The sequence below is a fragment of the Hydra vulgaris genome, chromosome 12 (genome assembly GCF_038396675.1).
Source record: "Hydra vulgaris chromosome 12, alternate assembly HydraT2T_AEP".
NCBI lineage: Eukaryota > Metazoa > Cnidaria > Hydrozoa > Anthoathecata > Hydridae > Hydra > Hydra vulgaris.
This window is the reverse complement of record NC_088931.1, coordinates 81,523,782-81,536,172: the sequence shown is the minus strand read 5'-3', so window position 1 is coordinate 81,536,172 and position 12,391 is coordinate 81,523,782.

Genomic DNA, 12,391 nt, shown 5'->3' with positions numbered 1-12,391 from the left:
TACAACAATTTCGGTAATAAAAGTTTTTCTTTTTGTCAATTTTTTTTTAAATTAGTCGTTTAATATTTGAACAACGAATTTATTGTTTAAATTGATTAAAAACAGTTATAGGTAAATAAATTACCTCACAATTGTTAATACCAAGATTGCTATGTAAAAGTTATAAAATTCGCATGTAAAAGGTAAATGCAAAAAGACTCTCAATATAACTGTAATTGTGTGTCACATTGATAGTAGTTGCAATAGAGCAAAAGTATAATAGTAGTAAGTAGTAACGTTAATACCTACACTTGCTCTTACTCGTTTTTTCTTACACTTGCTCTTTCTCGTTTTTTCTTACACTTGCTCTTTCTCGTTTTGAGCAAAATTTAATAAAGGTTATCGTTGTTTACGTTAATTTACGTTAAAGATTGTCGGTATTTATTGATGATAACCTTTTACATCATATAATTATTTAACATAAAAGGTCAACACGTTATTATTTAACGATATATTAACTTTTAACGACTAAAATGACATTACAACATCTCCATGGAATTTAGATTTGAAAACTTTAGGAAAAAAACTTTATATATGTATGTATACATGTGTGTGTGTTTGTGTGTGTGTGTGTTTTGCTGATCCTTTTACAAAATAAAAACATTTTAAAAAGGTAGGACTCACTTCATAAGCAAGAAATTCCGAGTTTGATCCCCACCACGTCCCTGGTAGTAAGGCGCTCAACTTGCTTCTCCGCGCAGCAACCTTGTTCATCAAGGTTTGTGTTTCAGAGTTTTCAGCCTTAAGGATGTGAGTAACATGAAGAAAAAAAACGGGTTTTTAAGTTACTTTTTTCTTTATATCTGCATTAGGTACAGGGTTATATTTTTTCGGCAACCTCAGCATTAGGTACAGGGTTAGTTTGCATTAGGTACAGAGTTATATTTTTTTGGTAACTCCTAGTAAGCTAGGTTTTTTTGGTAATCCCCAGTAAGCCCTAAAACAATAGATGAGCTTTAGTTTAAAAGTAACTATAAAGTCATTGTTTTTATTTGCTTTTTGAAAAACGTCACTCTACACCAATACGATGTAAAAAGGTGTTGTCTAATGCTAAGCTCCATTATTCTTAGTTTACTAAATATCGCATCTTATCTCAGAAGTTAGACTTCAGAGACTTTTGGATCTTCAACAGCGTCATTAACAAGGGTAGATCTAACGTTCCAGCTCTTATTCATGGGACTGATCTTCTTACTGCTCCGGAGGATAAGGCAGAACTATTTGCAAAGAACTTTTCTTCAAATTCGACTACTGAATTATATTGCCATTCTCTTTCTTCCATTCCAATTGAACAGATTAACCCATTGTTAGACATTCAAATCACTCCAGTTTCCGTTGCTAAAGTCATATCTTAACTAAACTCTTCTATGGCTTGTGGTTCAGACAACATTCCTGCCATACACGCTGGTAAATTTGAGTTAAAAATCTCCCACATCATAGTCCAAAAGAACGTATTTTCCGCAAAAATTTGCCTGAATTTAGTAAAAACAATTACACTTTAAAGTGTACTTTAAAACGTTATTTATTTCATAAATAACGTTTTAAAGTGTACAAAAAAACATGTTTTTTTTTTGAGTTTTTAATGTTAAAATATGCAATTTGAAAGCAATAAAAAAGTTGTAAAGAGAAAATGTAGTTTTAAGTATATACAAGTCATTCCCTAAGTATTTAAGGAAATGGTTGAAAGCCTATCTACTACGAATCAGTGATGGATCCAGGATTTTTTGGTGGTGGTGGGGGGGGGGGGGATGTTGATACCAAAAGTGGTTAGCGTAATTTTTTTGGAAATTACGAATCAAAAGATATCGACTCAGTTTCGATTCGACTGATAGTATTTGAGTTGTACTATGGGAAGTTTCTTATATATATAGTTACATTTCCTCGGCAAATAATTACACAATTTCTTTTTTAGACTAATAGGATTTTGTGTAATAAATAAATTAAGTACAAAATCTACAATGCAAAATTGAAGCGTCTCTTCTTACTAGCTGCAAATCTATCAATTACGTCGTTTACTTCTAAAGGCATGGTATTATAAATATATGATAATTCCAAGCCAGTTAAACGCTCATCATTGGTTCGGTTACGCAAAGGACTTTTTTAAATATTCATGGCGCTAAAGATCCGTTCAGCTGTACATGTTGTGATTTGAATGGTAGAGAAAATCCAAAGAAGTGTCTGTATATATATACATATATATATATAATATTGTTTAAACTTACCTTAAAATTTAAATGTTTTCTAAAGTTTTTGAGTGCGAAAAAAAGTACCAGGAAGTAAAATTGTGCGGCGCAATGGTATCTTTTTTGTATAGTTAAATCAAAGTGAAAAAAAAATGAATGAAACATTAGGCATTTTTTATGAAAGAATTTAAGATCAAGAGCGCAGATTATTTCAATAGTTTCAATATTTTGATTATTTCAGGGTATGTATTTTCTGGTGGTGGTGGGGGGATGCATACCCCCTCCCCTCCCCCTCCTCCCTGGATCCGTCACTGCTACGAATATGCATTTTGATTCTCACTATTTGTGTTTCATGTTATTTTGATTTTGCGCCCATTATGGATTTTCGTATCTTTTTATATAAAATAATAACGAGTTTTTTTAACAAATCAGAATATAATTTTTAGAATAATATACAAATTGAAAAAAGTTGCATCCTTAGCAATATATCTTTTTAATATATTTTTATTTATTTATACTTGTATACTATACTTGTAACATAATTGTATTATAATTATGTTACAATTAAGATTATAATGAAAATTCTAACTGCATACGTTTTTATTAAAAAATCTTTTTATAGTGATATTTAAAATTTTCCCTCAAATCTTTTAAACTTTTTTATCAAATCTTTTAAAGTTCAACTATCCAAAGAAGAAAATAACAAATTTTAGTACTTAAAACTTTAAATCGCATATCTTTCTTATATTATTTTATATATTTCTTATATTATTGGGTTTGCTATTAAATATATAAACTGATTTTTTTTTCAGAGTAGTTTAATAAATCAATGTTAACAAAGTTTCAACTTTACATAATTTAATCTATATAGTTTAATAACTAAGAGTTTAGTATTTTTAAATGCAATTTTTGAGAATGGCTCAAGCATCAAATCAACAAACGACTAGTGCAAAGTATGTATTATGTTAGGTACGCGTAAATCCGGTTTTTACAAAGCCGTTTTTTCGGCCAAATTCTGTGACACGCTTTTTCAAGTTGGTTGAAAAGTTGCGTGGTATGAACTTGTTTTGCTCTGCTATTTTTTAAAAATATGTATCAACATAGATATTTTTTGAATACTAGAATTATGGAACTTTAATTTTACATGAATTTTTTTTAGTAAAAATTTTATTTATTATGAATTTATTGTTGTTAAAAATTTGCTTGATTTTTGGACATCAAGTATATATCGAAGGAATGCTGGTTCATTTTTCTAATATATTCTCTCACCTTTAATTACCTTTTTTCTTACTATCTGCCAAATTTCATTGAAAAAAAAGCAAACTCAGACACTTTAAAACTCTACTCCAATTAGGAAAAATTTTGTTGTTGTTTGGACATCAAGTATATATCAAAGGAATGCTGGTTCATTTTTCTAATATATTCTCTCACCTTTAATAACCTTTTTCTTACTACCTGCCAAATTTCATTAAAAAAAAAGCATACTCAGACACTTTAAAACTCTACTCCAATTAGGTAAAATTTTGTTGTTGTTTGGAGATCAAGAATATATCGAAGAAATGCTGGTTCATTTTTTTAATATATTCTCTCACCTTTAATAACCTTTTTTCTTACTACCTGCAAATTTCATTGAAAAAAAGCATACTCAGATACTTTAAAACTCTACTCCAATTAGGTAAAATTTTGTTGTTGTTTAGACATCAAGTATGTATCGAAGATTTGGGTTTTATAGTGAATGCAAAAAGTATTTAACTGCTAATTTTGAATTGTCGCAAATAGGCATTGAGTCTAATACAGAGTGTAATACAGTTTGTAGAAATGGACAATTTTTTTATTATTTACAAAAAATAGTGATTCGTTTCTCAAAACATCTCAACAAGTCACTAGACATTTTAAGATGGGCAGTAAGCGTAAGTACAGTAAGCGTTTTTATGAATTTTGCAGTAAAGCATTTTGCAATAAAGAATTTTGCAATAAACTTTTTTAAGCCATATATCAAGTTTGTCTAATATTGTATTAACATCAGGCTTCTCAGATGTTTCATATACCAATATGAATGTTTTATCTTTTTTAAATAGTTGAACATCAACATCTGCAGGTTATAGCAAATGAGACATAACTAAACATATAATTAGAGAGAAATTAGGCCCAATAAAAAAAAAAAAGCTAACTCTTACAAATAATGTTGGAACAAGTTAGCACTTTTAAAAGCTGAATTAAACAGCATGCCAAACCAATTACGTGTTCTAAGACAAAATGTTAAACAAAAAGTAAAAATAATTAAAGCTTCAAGGGCAAAAATACCAGATCTGAAAAAACACACATAAAAGAATAAAATTACAGTGAGCAGATTCGTCACTTTAAAGCTGAAAAAAAAGCTTTGAAAAATAAATGAAAAGCATAAGTTAAGGCAACTCAAAACTAAGCATAATGCTGCTGTTTTTTACAAGTAACAGGTAACTGCTAGTTTGGAGAATGATTTTCTCCAGATTAAGGAAGAAAGAAATGTAATTATGCCAGAAGATAAAAAAACATATTTATTACAAATAAGATTAATAATTTATAATATGCTGTTGTGTAATATAACCAACAAGTAACATTCTATATCTTATGAGCAAAATAGGGTATTATATGGGTGTTACTTTTAATAATATTCCTCATCGAAGTACTGTTGAGCAAAGAGCTCGTGACAGTTGCTTGCAAATCTGGAATACTGCCATGAGCAAAGAGCTCATGGCAGTATTCCAGATTTGCAAGCAGCAGAGTGGCCTATGCATAATAATAATCCTACTCTTGGGTTTGATGCTATAACACAAGAAAGTGTCTACATTAATAGCATTAACTTAACATCTTAAGATAAATGTCTTGTGTTTGCTCTAGATCAGTTACCAGGAGGAACAGCATTTGATTATGAAAATCATATATGCACTTCAATTGATTATATGGCATTTGTTTATTCAGATTTTTACCAAAGTAGCTTTGATGAATGTCATAACTCGATTATTGAAAATATATCTAACACAATGTCAGACAGTCAACCATCTTACTATAAACAAAGTTTGTGCAACCTGGGGCAAGAATTTGAATGAGCTGAACTGCCATTTGCAGAATATATTAAAAAATACAAATAAAAATTATGAATTTCAATTAAATAATAATACTTTCTTTTAAAAAATCTACATTTTTCAATATAATAAAGAGTTTTGTAAACGCCCCTCTAGCGCCCTTTGTACACCCTTTGCATATATATATTGCCCTTTGTTAGACCTATCTTTTGATACCAAGTTGTATGTATTTCGATAAGAATTGACCAAGTTATGACGTTTTAAGTTAAAAAAACCTCAAATTTGATCACAGTTTCTTCAAGAAGTCCATATATCAAAAATTCGGTACTCAAAATGCCATAACTTTTTGTAGAATTGAAATTAATCTCAATTTTGATAATTTTTTCACCTTTAAAATACTGAATTAAAAACCTTTCCAATGATATATAACAATCTAGTGTTTGATTAATTTAAAAATTTCAAGTCACGTACCTAATTATGTTTAATAATTTTTTTTTAATATATTGGTTATTTATTTGTTGAAAAAAATGTGTATACAAACTAATCTTTAGGTTATGTATAAAGAAAAAGAACTGCCCTAAATTAAACATGCATTCTGGGTCAGGTGATAAACATCGACCCCATTCATGTTTTTGGAAAACCTCCTCTGCTCAAAGATTTCATCAGAAAAAAATGTTGGTGTTAAAAAAAAAACAACTTAAATAAACACTCTGCCTTTGAAAGTAAGTAAGGCGTTAAATTTTTTTTTGTGATATACTATGTCATATATAGGTTATTTTATTTATATAGATTACTTTATAATAGTAATAATATAATATATATATATATAATATATATATATATATATATATATATATATATATATATATATATATATATATATATATATATATATATATGTATATATATTTATACTTTGAACAATATATCTATTTTAAAAACTAACCTAGGAAAGGAATTAAAAGACAATGAAGATCAATCTGAAGATCTCAAACATTTCCTAGATAAAAAAGGTCATGTACGGAAGCGACGTGAAAGTAATTGTACAAGCTTTGATATGATTAATGACTCATCCAATTCAACTCGTTATAGACGTCGTGAAGAAACAAAAAATGTTCTTGAATATGTCATGGTGGAGGATATGGATCAATTAATGGTGCATGGGATTATTCAAGAAGTATTGCTACAATATCTGAGATGGAAAACTCAATACTTTCTTATAAAAGAGGCAAGTTTCTTGAAAATTTTGTTGGTAAAATATCAGAAGTTCATATAAAAAGTGACACTTGTTTACGAAAAGCAGTTCTAACAAAATATTTAAATTATATGTCAAGGAGAAAGTATACCATGCTGTGTAAAATACAAAATAATTCTTTCACTGAACACAATAATGAAAGTAATATAATATCTTACGGAGAACATAACATTTTATTGAAAACATCAAGTATTTCTGATAGAGCTATTGAAACTTTTGTTAACAATCTCGATATTGGAGATATTCATTTTATAAAAGGAGGAGTTTCGCGTACAGTGACAGCATTAGTCACAATGATTGCTGATCTAAATTTGAAAGTAAAAACAATGAAAGATAAACTTAGGTGGTTTAATGGGAACATAAATCATTTTGTTGTTGAGTTTTCTGATGATAGCGCACCTGAGTCAAAAGAAGAAACAATGACTATAGCTACAATGTCATTATGGAACTATGGAAGTCGTATTCGTAGTCGTGAATTCCACTTTCCCCTTCATATGTTAACAGCTGGTGAAAAAGATGATGTATGTGCAAACTTATGGAGACAGCATAGTGAGGAAATGGAGTTAATTGAAGGTAATCTGTTTTATATAAACAATGAAAAAGTAACATTTTCCTTTGTTCCTGCTGGTGATACATCCTGGTTGTGTTGGGCAGCAAATGTGCTTCCAACAAGTGCTACCTACCCATCCCCTTTCTGCAATGTTCACAAAAGTGAACATTGCAGAAAGTGGAATTCACGACTACGAATACGACTTCCATAGTTCCATAATGACATTGTAGCTATAGTCATTGTTTCTTCTTTTGACTCAGGTGCGCTATCATCAGAAAACTCTTACTTTTATAGACGGATCAATTGGGTATTCAAATTCTGACAAGAAATGGAAGATTTCTGATAACACTTGTCGAAAAAATGATCTTACCATGTTACAACAGTTTCAAAATGGTTTTTCAAATGAGTTGTCAGAAAATGCCAAACATCTAAAGTCTCTGGATTTTATGGTTGAGAATGGATTGCGTCAATTAGGTCAAGAATTGGTATATTTTGAATTGGTATAATCAAGAATTGGTATATTTTCAGACAGAATGAAACCAGACCCTACATTTAAAAATAAACAATTGGACACATTGCCTAAATGTATTATATTTTGAAGCAACAAGACGATACAGATTTGTTGAGTTTTGTAACATCCTAAAAGCACCAGCTAAGCATTCTTCTGATTCTATTTTCGGCATTGGCTTAAGTTTTATTGGTAAAATGTATGAAGAACATTACCTTGTGGAAGATAATCGGTAAGTTATATTTATAATAAACAAATTTAAAATTATTATAAGTAATTTTGCATATTGGTTTTTTTATTATAATTTTTGTATCAAAATATCATATTGTAATATTTATTCATTTCAAAGATTGAAGACTCCATCTGTCAGGATATTTGGTGCACAAGCGATATCGATTGCCCAATATGGTTATCGCTTAGTTGACGTTTTGAAACATAATAAAGAATCAGAACAGGAAAAAGTTATAAGACTAGTTCTAGCGCAGATATTTACTGCACTTGGAAGTATAATTAACATTGTAGATGTTGTTGATGAAAATTATGTTGAAAGTGTTAATGCGGCCTGTCAAAGATATTTTTTATTTGCGCTTTTTTCCCCTCTAAACTGCAACAGTACAGTTTGGACTATTGGTTATGTTGTTCCATTTCATGCGGAAGAAATTTTCAAGGGTTATGGAGTTGGTTATGGGATTCTTTCTATGCAAGGAAAAGAATCCAAACATTCATCCATTAAACAAGAATTAAAAACTTGTAGCAACAGATCTACAAAACAAGACGAAAGAGGTAAACGGTATCAACTGATGCGGTCTAGCTATGTACGAAATTTTTACTTGCCTTATCATTTTCCAATACCATCCATGTATCAATCTCATTTTCGACCTCGTAAACCTGTTACAGACAAAGAATGCTGTAACTGTTCACGTTCACTACAATCTGAGCTTTTATGTCAAGTTTGCATCGAGTCTTTTTCAATTTTAGATTGTGTCCAGAAGAAATATTTGACAGAAGATATTTTATTCATAATAAATGTTAAATGCAAAATATGTAGCAAAAGATTTACAGATGCATGTTCGTTGAATAAACAGCAAAAAATGAATGCAATCAATTTATTACTCAACTTATTCCTCAAGCATTAACTATTTACCAGCTTAGAAATGAGCTGAAAGCTCGTAAAAAGAGTATTATTGGTTCAAAAAAAGATTTGATAAGACGTCTAGAGGGCTTGTTGTAAATATAAATCATATGTAAGAGTTTTTTTAAGTTAATAATGTTTTTTAAATAAAAAATTTACTATATTTTATTCATATTGGTTAGTTGATGTTTCATAAAATTCAAAAATTATTAATCTGAAATAAATAATATAAAATTATTTATTTCAGAAAGTAAGAACAGTAGAACCAATAGGGGATCACTTCAGCATAATTAGTAAATTTAAATGATGCTTCATAAAAACGGTCATAGCCACAAATCTTAATAAAAACATATTATGATATAAGAACATTTAACCAGTTAAGAAGAAAAAGAATTCAAAAATGCATTATTTTATACCTCGAAGAATTGGTTAAGTATATTTTTATTTATTTTTGCTTTAAATTATTTTGTTAATCATCAAAATAAAATTTATATAATATTGGCTCATCAAAATAAAAAATTACTCTCACATAAAAATATAATTACCTCAATATCCACATTCGCATCCACACAATTTTGAAATTGATATTTTCATATTATTATTTATTTTATGCCTATTAATGCTTTTAAAAGCTTTTGTGGCTATGAAAATAACCGTTTTTGAATCACCATTCAGGTATTATTGAACTCTTTGTTGACAAGAGATTGAACAGCAGTGTCAACAACAAAGCCTTCAGCAGTATATCTTTGTATATAAAAGGAAACTTTGAGATGATTTATATTATGAAAGTATTTCATACGTATTGGGGTATTTATGCTGACAACAACACTTGATTCCCCAACATAAGATAATTTTGTTTTTGATATACCATGATCTTTTATTTTAGAATAATTTCTTTTTTTAAGGTAATTTATTCCATTAAATCTTGATGGATTAAACAGTTGTATCTTGTTTTTCTATAAAAAAAAAGGTTTTTCGTGTTATTTCTTAGTGTTAGTAACTCTATGCTTCCTCCATAGCTCTCAAAAATAGCTGCCATAAACCTCATTATTTGCCATGGAATGTATAATTTAATCGATGAAACAAGACCTGTTAAATGACTTCTGCTGAGTTTAGAGAGCATTGCAATTCCTATTTCTTTCAAATAGCCATCTAGCATCGGCCCAACCAATACCAGGTGATTTCCAACATTCTTTTCAATTTCTGAGTCCATTTCACTTCCCATTGAGTAGTCTTTCGGAAATTTTATTTCGTTTTGCAACCACGGTCGCTCAAATGATGAAAATCTCAGCTCAGTCTTTATCCAGAATTTACCACTTCTTTCAGTTTGGGAGAACGCCATTTTGAATGAAAAACTATTATGGCATAAATATGCGGGAATTTTTTTTAACCCAAATTGCTAATTTCCATATTCTTAAACTACTAAATATTAAAATTGACGGAAACGATTTAATTATTTTAGATCAAATGTTTAGCTAAATTTAATTGCTAGATTATCGACTACCGGTTCTTTTTTCAAATAAATCCGCAAGTGGGAGAAATTACATAAGATAATTACCAGAGTGATAGTGTTACAAAATTGTTCTCCAGTACTCTCTTTAATTCTCTCTAAACTATTTAATAAATACTCAACCGAGTCTGGTTTTCCTGCCTGTTGGAGAATGACATTCGTTGTTCCAATCTTCAAAAACTCAGGTGAAAATTCTGACCCCTTTATTTATTGTCCTATCAGTTTTCTTTTCAGTTATTTGCAATAACAGAAAAGAAAACTGATATGCTGGTTTTCTCCATAAGCTTGTTTTATATGGTTTATCTGAGAAAGTTTTTGAGATCATGAAATCGTTTTTTTCTAACCGCTTGAATAAAGTCATCCTCAAAGGCCGTGGCGCAGGGGTAGCACACTTGCCTTAGAAACAAAGGATCGTTGTTCGAACTACACTTCTAGGCAAGTTTTGCGACATCGGTTAGGAAGGAGGCGTGAATTTCCAATTAAGAGCTTATCAGTAGTGCTCTGTGATAAGACCGTAAGAACTTCTTGGAGCACCACAAAAAAAAAAAAAAAAAAGACACTCTTTTTCATTTCCAGTAATTTCTGGGGTACCTCACGGTTCTATCCTTGGTCCTGTTTTGTTTCTTATCTACATTAATGATCTTGCCGACAACCTTACATCTAAAATAATAATCTTGCTGACAACCTTACATCTAAAATAGCTCTTTTTGCTGATGACTCAACTTTATACTCCTGTCTTGACAAAAAGTCTTCTCTTTTTGGTCGCTTAGAACAGGCAACCAATCTTGAACCAGATATCACTTCTGTAATAGATTGGAGCTCACAGTGACTTGTAAATTTTAACTCCAACAAAACTCAGTTATTTACTGCAAACAAATATCGCAGTACTGTCGACACTCCTATATTGATGAATGGCAACCATCTCACTGAGTCCTCTTCTTTACGTCTTCTTGGATTATTGTTTACAACTGACTTTTCATGGAAACCATATATACAATTGCTAAATTAGTATTTGCTAAAGTTGCCCTTCTTTATTGTTCTTGCTATTTCCTCTCTTTTGATTCTATTCTCTACCTTTAAAAATCTTATTCGTCCCTGAATGGAATACTGTTGTCATATTTGGGCTGGTTCTTCTAATGATGCTTTTTCTCTTCTAGACAAGGTCTAAAATAGTTGTACCCGATGTATCTGCTAAGCTTGAGTCTCTTTCCCATCGTCGTAAAGTTGCATCTCTTTCTCTTTTCTACATATACTAACATGGTCGCTGCTCAAAGGAGCTATTACCTATAGTTCCATCAACTAAAACTTATTCTTGCTTAACTCAGCAGAGTCTCATTCTTTTATTGTATCTCTCTCCCATATTCATGTTTTCCTAACTCATACAAGTTACAACTCATCTTCAAGTTCTCTCTCCTTCCCATCTCCAATCTTCATGTTTTCCTAACTCACACAACATTGCAACTTTCAACTTGTCAAGTCTACTGTTAACCACCTCCTTGCTCTATAACTCTATTTTTTTTTCCTTCTAGCAACTTTCAACTTAACAGTGGTTGCTTACAGCCTTGTTGGGAGTGAATCAGAATAATAATAATAAAAAAACACCACCTTGATTACATGCTGGGTTCCACATTTCTTAAAAAAATATTTTCGCCAAAAGTATATCAACCTAGGTCTCAAACACAAAACTTTAATAGAGATTTCAAAATTTAAAATCAATTAAATTATAGGGAAAAAAAAAAATTATGAAAATTTTTTTTTTAAAAAAAATGATTTTTTTATTTGAGTGCGTTTTCGAAACATTAATAATTTATTTTTATTTAAAACTATTGTTCTTTCAGAATTCTCTTTAAAATCCTGACTTTTTTGATATTTAGGACGTGATATCTAGAGTCATGCTAGATTAACTTTTTCAAAAAGTAAATTAAACCAATTACTTTTTAGTTACTTTCAAACCAAAGTTTATTTACTTTCGATAGGGTTCACTGAGGTTACCAAGTTGCTGTAAAAATTGCTAGTCTACACGGACGAAATCTCATGGTTCTCAAAGAAATTTTATATGGCTTATAAATACGCGATATGGTTTTAATGAGATACAAATCCAATTTCCGCGATCCTCCTTGACAAGAAGGATTGCGGATGAGCAAATTAATGA